Below are 8,943 nucleotides of genomic sequence, written 5' to 3'. Positions count from 1 at the left end.
TTTGTTGTGAGTCGCCCAAAGTATCTCAGGTTACCTGAAGGGGGGAGCGTCCTTTTATAGACACGGAGCGCAAGTGGCCCCCAAGCGGTAGCAGGCAGCCTCAGCCTCAGCTACAACCTCTGCTGCTCCTGCTTCTGCCTTCCACCGCATCCTCCACCTCGCAGTCGGTAGCATTCAGTTTACCTGTTCCTCCTCAATAATATCTACACACACACACACACTCACACATCTCATCAGACCTCCAGATGGGATGTTGTGATTGCAAGAATTCCTCTCGGAAATAGAATGACCACTCTTCGAGCGTTCAACCTATCTCTCTTTTCCCAGTCTCCAATCTTTTCGCACGCCCGAAAGATGTTTATTTCGACCATTTCTTTCTCACCATTATCCTCTTTTACTCATTTACTCGAATATATGGAACGCTCCATTTAAACGCAAGATATTATTTCGACGCATTTTATGAATCACATACATTTACTGTTATTTTCCTTTAAATTGCTTTTTTTAGGAAATACATTATTTATTACTATCATTTATCACACATTTAAAACGTCATGGACCATAGTTTTCATGACTACCAAAATTTCGCGATTCAAATTTAATTTTAATGTGCTTTAATTTAATATGTTTTTAAATAAATTGGCAAATTATGAATGAGTTTGAATTTCCATCTTACTTTCATTAACCTAGACATTCCCATTCAAAATATTCGACGTTATGTTTCATCAACATGACTTAGTCTTGTAATTCCATGGAATATAGAAAACTACATTTTCTGTTAATTTCATAATTTTTGTAGTCATTTATTTATATAAAATATTTGAAACGTCATTCAATATTTTGACAAATGTCATTGTTCCATAGCTACCAAAACTCTCTGCTTCTGATCATATTTAGTTTTTCCAAAGATGAAATATATTAAATAATCTTAGATGTACAAGATTTAAATCTGAATTAAACGTTCGAAGACTCGAACAACTTTGAACTGAAATAGTAAATAATTGAATTTGATCAACTTATTATTTTTTGTAATTTGTAAAGTAACATGATTTATTCATAAAGAAAATGGGTTTTTATAATCTTAAATGTTCATGTTCTGCACCTGAATTCAATGATCCTTTGCAGGGAGTTCCCTAAGGAAGGCGTCTTTAAATAAATTGGCAGACGATCAAACACTCGAACAACTTTGAACTTTTCATCTTTGCTTTCTGGCTTCTACAGTCTAACTTTCATTAACCTAGACATAATGCGTCGTTCGTTCCATTTCCATTTTGACATTCATAATAATTTATAAACTGTGATCTGTCAAAAATGGCAAACAAAAAACGTACAATTACAATTTACATTAATTAATAATTTAAATTTAGTTTTACTTACTGCATTAGTAAGTTATTATAAATCATTGTAATTAGTTTTACTTTAAATTTTAAATATTTCAAACAATTATAAAATGAAGTGGAATAAATCATTTAAATATTTTTAAATTGAGAGATGTCAAAATTAATTTCTTTTTTAATGATATAATACACTACTTTTTCATTTATCTATGATATTATAGAAGCAATAACAATATTGTTTAAATATTATATAAATTGAATGCAAGAAAAAAAATATCTTATTATGATTAGTTATACAGGCGTTTTGGTCGTAAGCCAAATTACTCAGAACATTCTATTTGATGAGACTCGAAGTGATTCAGTAAAGTATCGAAAAAAAATATATAAGAGGATACATATATTCTGGATTCGTAAAGATGGAGAATGTCTAGAGAAAAAGATTTGAATGAATTTCTATACGATTGTTTGGGAGAAGAGGCGAGGTAATATGTAACCGATGTGGGTCTCCTCGATTTATTTATGGAAACGAACGATTATGAGATTCAGGTGTGGAAGTGCTATAAAAGTGTAAATATAGAATACAAACTCGGACGATCCAAAACTATAAAACTTTCCTTGACGATTGAGCGTAATCGGAGAGATTTCTTTAAATTTCATCTTTCTCTATAACTGTCAACATTTTTCTTTTTTAATTTCTGGACGAATCGTTCTGTTTTCTAAATAGAAACCAACTCAGAGATTTTCAAAGTAATAAATCACAAATTGTCTATATATGACAGATGTCAGTTTATAAATTGTTTTCTATTCATCTTCGATTGGTTTATGATTTTATTTGTTTCAATAACTAAACTATTCTATATAAACTAATAATAAAAAGGTAATTAAAATTAAATTTGTAATTAATGTAAATTATACTTTTCCATATTCAATTTTGCAAGTTTTTCAATTATTTCTGTTAAGACAAAATTTTCATTAAAACTCTTGATGTGTAATTATTTTTTTTTAAATAACTTAACGACACTGCGTTAGTTTATAACTAAATTTATATTACTAAATATGGCAAATTATACTCTTTCAAGTGCAAGACAAATATTGTAAATTTTTTGGTTGTTACTTCACGTAGATGTCAGTTTATAATTTATTTCATTTAAATTAAATTCTTGGATTAATTAAATAAAAAGTAAACTGTACTACTTAAGCAAGTCAAATTAAATCGAAATTACTAATTAATGTAACGCAGGGGTTCCCAAACTTTTGGGTTTGCGACATCCTTAATATATCAAATTTTTTCGCCCCAAATCAAAAGATTGGTTTATCTCATGGCGAACTTTATGTTAATATATAAGAATTTCCGTTTCTTGCGGTGCCCTTGTAGTTAGACTGTTTGGGAATTCCTGATGTAACGTATACTTTTCCATATGCACGACAAATGCTGTACGTTCTTCTGTTGTTATTTAAGACATATGTCAATTCATAAAGCAGATTTATTTTGTTTGAAACTTTTCAATTGATGTGTGTGTGTCTTCAAATGTTCGTTTTAAACACAGGTCGTTTAATAAAATCAATAAATCGCACGGATCGTAAAGCTCGTGACATTTATATTTCAAAACTTGTGTCATAAACGCGTTACGGATTTATGGTTTTCCCCAGTGATAAATAAGCCGGAAGTGTCAACCGCAGAAACAGAAGATAGAACGTGGCAACCCTTTGAAGTAAGCCTGCTGTCATCCTGCTATATTTAATGGTAGGCGTTTTACATGCATTCTCAAAAAGTTAATTAAACCTGTTGATAAATGGTGAAGACAAAGAAAAAAAGAATGTATATGTTATAATAAGCTATTAGCAATTCGAACTTTGACGACGGGCGCGCAGCAGTAACCGAATGTTTTCAGAATTAAAAATGTCCGATTCGGTGTGTACTTCTAAACTTATTGCAAATTTTTGGAGTCGGTCCAAGCGGAATTTGGGCGAGCGCTGTTTGTCTCCGGCACCGAAATATTCGCGGCATGAGTCAAATATTTATAACTAAAGTTGGACTAAATCGAACGGCGTTGTTTGTGGAGGTTGAGGATGATGAATAAGTTGTGATCGAGTGAGAACAAGTGCGAAGAAAAATGGTGATAGCTTGTATCAAAGGATGGATGGATGATCGAGGAATGCGATTTCCTCTCCCTCTCTGTCTCACCGCTCATCCAACTGGCGGCTGCCAATGCCTCCTCGGCCGAACGGAATTAGACTTACGAACGCTATTTCTGACCATAACATAAATATTTATAGTATAAATCGATTCATTATATTTTTAATCGCGACAACAAACATTTCCATGCGAAATCATTTCATTAATGTTCTTTCTGCGAAGTAGATACATCCAAAAAAAATCTGACTAATTAAATTCTCCAAGATCACATATGCATCGTTATTAAGAAAAACAAATAAGTTGGAAATGGAGAACATAAGATAATATTCAGAATTCATTCAATAAAGTATAATAGAATACTTTACTAACTGAATTTGAATAAGTCATATTCAGGTAACTAGAAGAAATTATATCAAAAGAAAAATTGAATCTGGGGACCCACATGGTAGTATTTTGAGTCTTACTTCTCATAGCCATCATTGCAACTTTAACTATGATACAAAATGATTATACATGAAAATTCATCAATTATATCACAATAATTTCAAGAATCATTGTGATTCTTTGTCTTCTCTTCATAACAATTATTACCATGGCAACTTTGACTATTTATTATCTATATAAAATGCAATAATTATATCACAATATTTTCAAGATGAGGTATGATAATGGAAGAAATTAGTAATTTAGATTTATTCAAAGAAATAGAAGCTTTTCGACATACGTATAAAGTAAAGTTTTGTATGTAATTATTTACTTATATATAGTTAACAATTTTAAATCAGATGAATTTTGACCAGGAAACGGAAAATATTAAAAAAAAATAAGTTAATGATAAGTTAGTAAACAAAAATTTTTATTGACTGCCGTAATTAAATTCAAGAAATATTATTTTTATTATATAAAATTGATGAAATTAAAGAAACAAATTTACATTGCAATTATATTGTACATACACTAATAAATTATGTAACCATGGCAATAAATATTGTTTACATGTGCAATCAAATTAAATCAATTCTACTGTAAATTCAGTAATAAATTAAGCCATGGTAACTAAAGCATAAAATATAAAGTCAAAATGACAACGTACGAAACACACTATTGTTGTAAATATAATATTTTGAATTTAGTCGTTTTGTGTAGAAAATCCGTGAACCAATTTCCGCTTCGCTTCTTGCATTCGCGGCATTCTTTCGCCGGACTAAATTTAACCGAATGCATTAAGTGTGCGGCAAAGTTTTGACACTTTTTTTTCTAAAGTAAAAACTCTGCGCCACGTTGATTTCTTCTTCTTCTGTTTATTTTTTGACTTCTCTAAAGAAGTGAAACGGCATCGATGTTTTGATCTTCCGGATTATAATTATTGGTTGTTGTCATCTGTTGTCTGGAGAGCGTTCCACTTTTTCTTTTTGGTCCGTAACCCAATTCCAAACATTTCAATCGCGCTTCAAAAGAACACCTACAAAGTTTATAAATATATGCGAAAATGGAATGTTTGAAAAGTTTTATTTTATGTTTTATTTTAGGATCGCGACATTAAATGGATAATCTTACCCGGTGGATAGTTACCATTATGATCTTTTTTTTAATTCGTTGGTTCGCTGTCGTCTTCTAGGTTAACTTCAGTAGTATATTGATACTCCGCGATTCCACTATTTCCTTTCACTGTGAATCTGCTGCTATCCTTAACACTGCATTGTCCATCGACTTGGCTGTAGGTCCATATGTTGAACCTCATTCATTTCACTGTACATCTTTGATGAAAGATGGCCCTATTGCTGCAAGCACCAAGAGGGCTCACAAAGAGCCTGGATTTACCAGAATTCGAACCGGCAACCACGAAATCGTGTATAGGGCGACTTAACCATTCGGCTATTAGTCGCCCTGATGTTTGAAAGTACGATTTTTTTTGGTGGATGAGCCTGGTATATTTTTTTCATAATTGCAGATATTTGATGTAAAATATTACTTTTCAAAGTTAAAATTAAAAGATTCTATTTATATTTTTATTTAATATTTTTTTCTTCTAAAATGTTAAAATTTTCTAATTAAATTAGAACAATATAAATGTACATAATAATTAAGTAGTTAGAAATTAAAGTACTATAAGAAAATTGCATATAATTTACGTTAATTATGTCATAGTAATGACATATGACGTTGCTATAGAAATGTAATACATGTATCATTGATAATACACAATAATATATTACATTATTCTTTCGTGTTAATTTTATATTGTTTGCAAGTAGTATTATTTGCATATTTTATAGACAATAAAAGAGCGTTAAAGAAATGCAGTAAATCGAATGTGTTTATTCAATTTGTTAAAATAGAATTTATGTCTGTATGATCGTATCAAAGTTGCATTCGGACACAAAACAAACGTTGAATCATCGCCAAATTTAATATGTTCTAGTCCTTATAGCTACTACCACTTATACATTCTTAATCATGCAGCTTAGTAAGGCAAATGACACGGTTTTCTATTTATGGTTGTATATAGTCACAGATGATTTTCTTATTATGAATAACTATTAATATAAATATTGATTAGTACACTTAATTACAGTTTAATTACAAAATGTATAAAAGATAAAGTAAAAAATCATAGATTAAAATATTGATATTTTTAAATATATTATTATAGAAGATTTAACAAAATTCTGTGTTTTTTTTTGTTGAATCTTCTATAATTATCGAACAAAAACATTACAATTAGTAAACTGAAATGTGTTTATAAATTAATATTGTTTAAAATTTAACGTGTTTTTGTTGTTTATTTTTGTTTCTATTAAAGTAAGTTAAGCAGAAGAACCTAAGAAAAAGGAACTTATAATTCTCTTCTTTTATTGAGAACAGAATATAACCCATTTGGTGTAAAGAAATCTATACTTTTTCTATTTATTTGTTGTAAACATTAGAAATGAAGGACTAATTCAGCTGATGTCTGCAAATTTTTGGTAAAATAAAATAATTTACTTTTGTTTTTTATAGACAGGTCAAAAGATTGTCATAAAGTTTTGTTAATAACGTAAAAAAATAAATTAATTACGTATTTCCATAAAAAAAGCAATTGAAAGTGGAAAAATTCAGAGTTTAAACAATATTTGCTTAAGTGCTGGAAGAAATGAGATAACTGTTGAAGTAAATGTAGCGTTTCCAGTTTAGATTTACGACTTTTCTATATAATTAACAATTAAAGTATATAGAAATGAATTGTTAATGTAAGAAAAAGTCTATTTCTATAAAAATATCGACAGTGTTACAAAATTGTATGCAAGTATTTCAAATTGTCAAAATGTCATTTGAATTACGTTTTTAATTATATTCGAAGCAATCGAAATTTATGTTTTTTTTTGTACATGAAACGTCTGGAACGAATTGCGAATGTAACAACAACCTTCGAATTGCACGAAGTGAAAAGGCATAGTTCACCTCAGAGGCAATATGAAAATAACCCGACCGTGGGCCGAGCACAATTTGGAATCCGAAATAATAGAAATGATCCACAATTAGAATCCAAGAAAGCATATTGTATTACGGCAATGCGGCAAGGTGTTGTGTTGTCATGGAGATTTAGTATATAACACACGAATTGCTTTAAAAATCATATGGAAATTTATTGGATGATGAACATCTTTGCGTAAACGATACGTCTCTCCATATAATTCCTTGCCTCTTCTCCCGCGTTCTCTCGAAATTTAGCTCTATATTAGCATTTGGAATTTTACCTGCCGCAGAGGCAGTCCCTCCGGTATCAGTATTAGTTTGGTGGTTAGTAGTAGTAGTAGTGAATTTTCATCAAGGACGGAAATAGAGGCACGGCAATAGCAGTGGGGCAATAAAAATAGAAATGATATATGTTGGTTCGACTCGAATTGGTGGCTCTCTCATACTCCTTCTCTCTATCTTTCTTTTGGTAGGCTGCGTTTTTGGATACTGTAAAACATTGCAGAACGGACGGACGATTAATTTTTTACCTCAATAAACATAATCCTCGATGCAGTAAACTTAATCCCCATTTAGCGCTAATTGCAAGAAACGCAATACTCGGAAAAGAAAAATAATTACTCATTTCTGGTTTTCCGTTTGAACTATAAATTATGTTTGGAATTTAACGTCCAAACATTTGCAAATATTTATTGTTCGAACCACGAGATTTTCTTCTATTCCTTTTTTCGGCGGAATGAAGAGAGAAAGAAAGAAAGAAAAAAATGATTTTTTTTAATGATTCCTTTCGAAATAATACCTCTGATCACTGCCAAAATACACAACATAATAACATATCTTAGCGCTGTTATGTAATTTGTTATTGTTCGGCTTCAAAATTATTTTAAATCCAAATTGTATCGTTAATAAACTTATTCATCGAGACATTTTCGTAAGATCAAAAGTAAACAAACTTAATTACTTTCCAACTAAATATTAACATTATAAAACAAAATTTAAACTAATTAACTAACTAATGGTTTTTTTTTAATATAATTATCATTACAACCCAAATTTATACAACATTTTCAGAATTATTTAATTCTCATTTAACGTAAATTGTTTTACATATTTAATTGAAAAAAAAAAATGACGAATTTTGAATAATGATGCTTGAGATTTTCTACAATAATTTCAAAAAGTTTCGTTTTGGCTTGGCATTGTGAAAATGAAAGTCTTAAAAAGAATGTTGTATGAAAATTATCTCTAAATTGATCAATAGGGCGAATGCCGGGTGTCTCCAAACAGTGTTAGTAACTACCCCAGCTTTCACATTTTTTTCTTGGGTGTTAACCCAAGTTCCCCCGTAATGGGGGGTCTCAAAAGGTTGTTATTATTAGGAATTATGCGTTCCTAGAAAATATTCTAATCTGTATTTATTTCCTACAAATTTTTTATTTCCAATATTTTTCTTAATGATCAGAATCCAAATTCAATTATGAGATGTAACTGGTATAGTTTCTTTAAAAAGATGTAGTCATCGATGGATATTGTTAAAATTAATTATTTCCATGACAACAAATTCGTGTCAATGACGTAATGTGTAATTATTTCTTATTTAAGTAAACTGAATAAATTAAATGTTAATTATTTCAATTCATTAAATATTATATTTATAATTTTCTCTTTCAATGTGATATATAAAAAAAGAGTATATTTATCTTCAATATTAACAAATATTAATCTTCTTCTACATCTGGTGACTGCCTCTTGCGATTTCTTCAAATTGAAGATTATGATGACAGTATTTCTTTTTTCGGCGGAATGAAGAGAGAAAGAAAGAAAGAAAAAAACGATTTTTTTTTAATGATTTCTCTCGAAATAATACCTCTGATCACTGCCAAATACATAATTTGTTATTGTTCGGCTTCAAAATTATTTTAAATCCTAATTGTATCGTTAATAAACTTATTCATCGAGACATTTTCGTAAGATCAAAAGTAAACAAACTTAATTACTTTCCAACTAAATATT

Source organism: Nicrophorus vespilloides, unplaced genomic scaffold (genome assembly GCF_001412225.1).
Source record: "Nicrophorus vespilloides isolate i.1.1-1 unplaced genomic scaffold, Nicve_v1.0, whole genome shotgun sequence".
In the NCBI taxonomy this organism is placed as follows: Eukaryota; Metazoa; Arthropoda; class Insecta; order Coleoptera; family Silphidae; genus Nicrophorus; species Nicrophorus vespilloides.
This window is presented reverse-complemented; position numbering follows the sequence as displayed.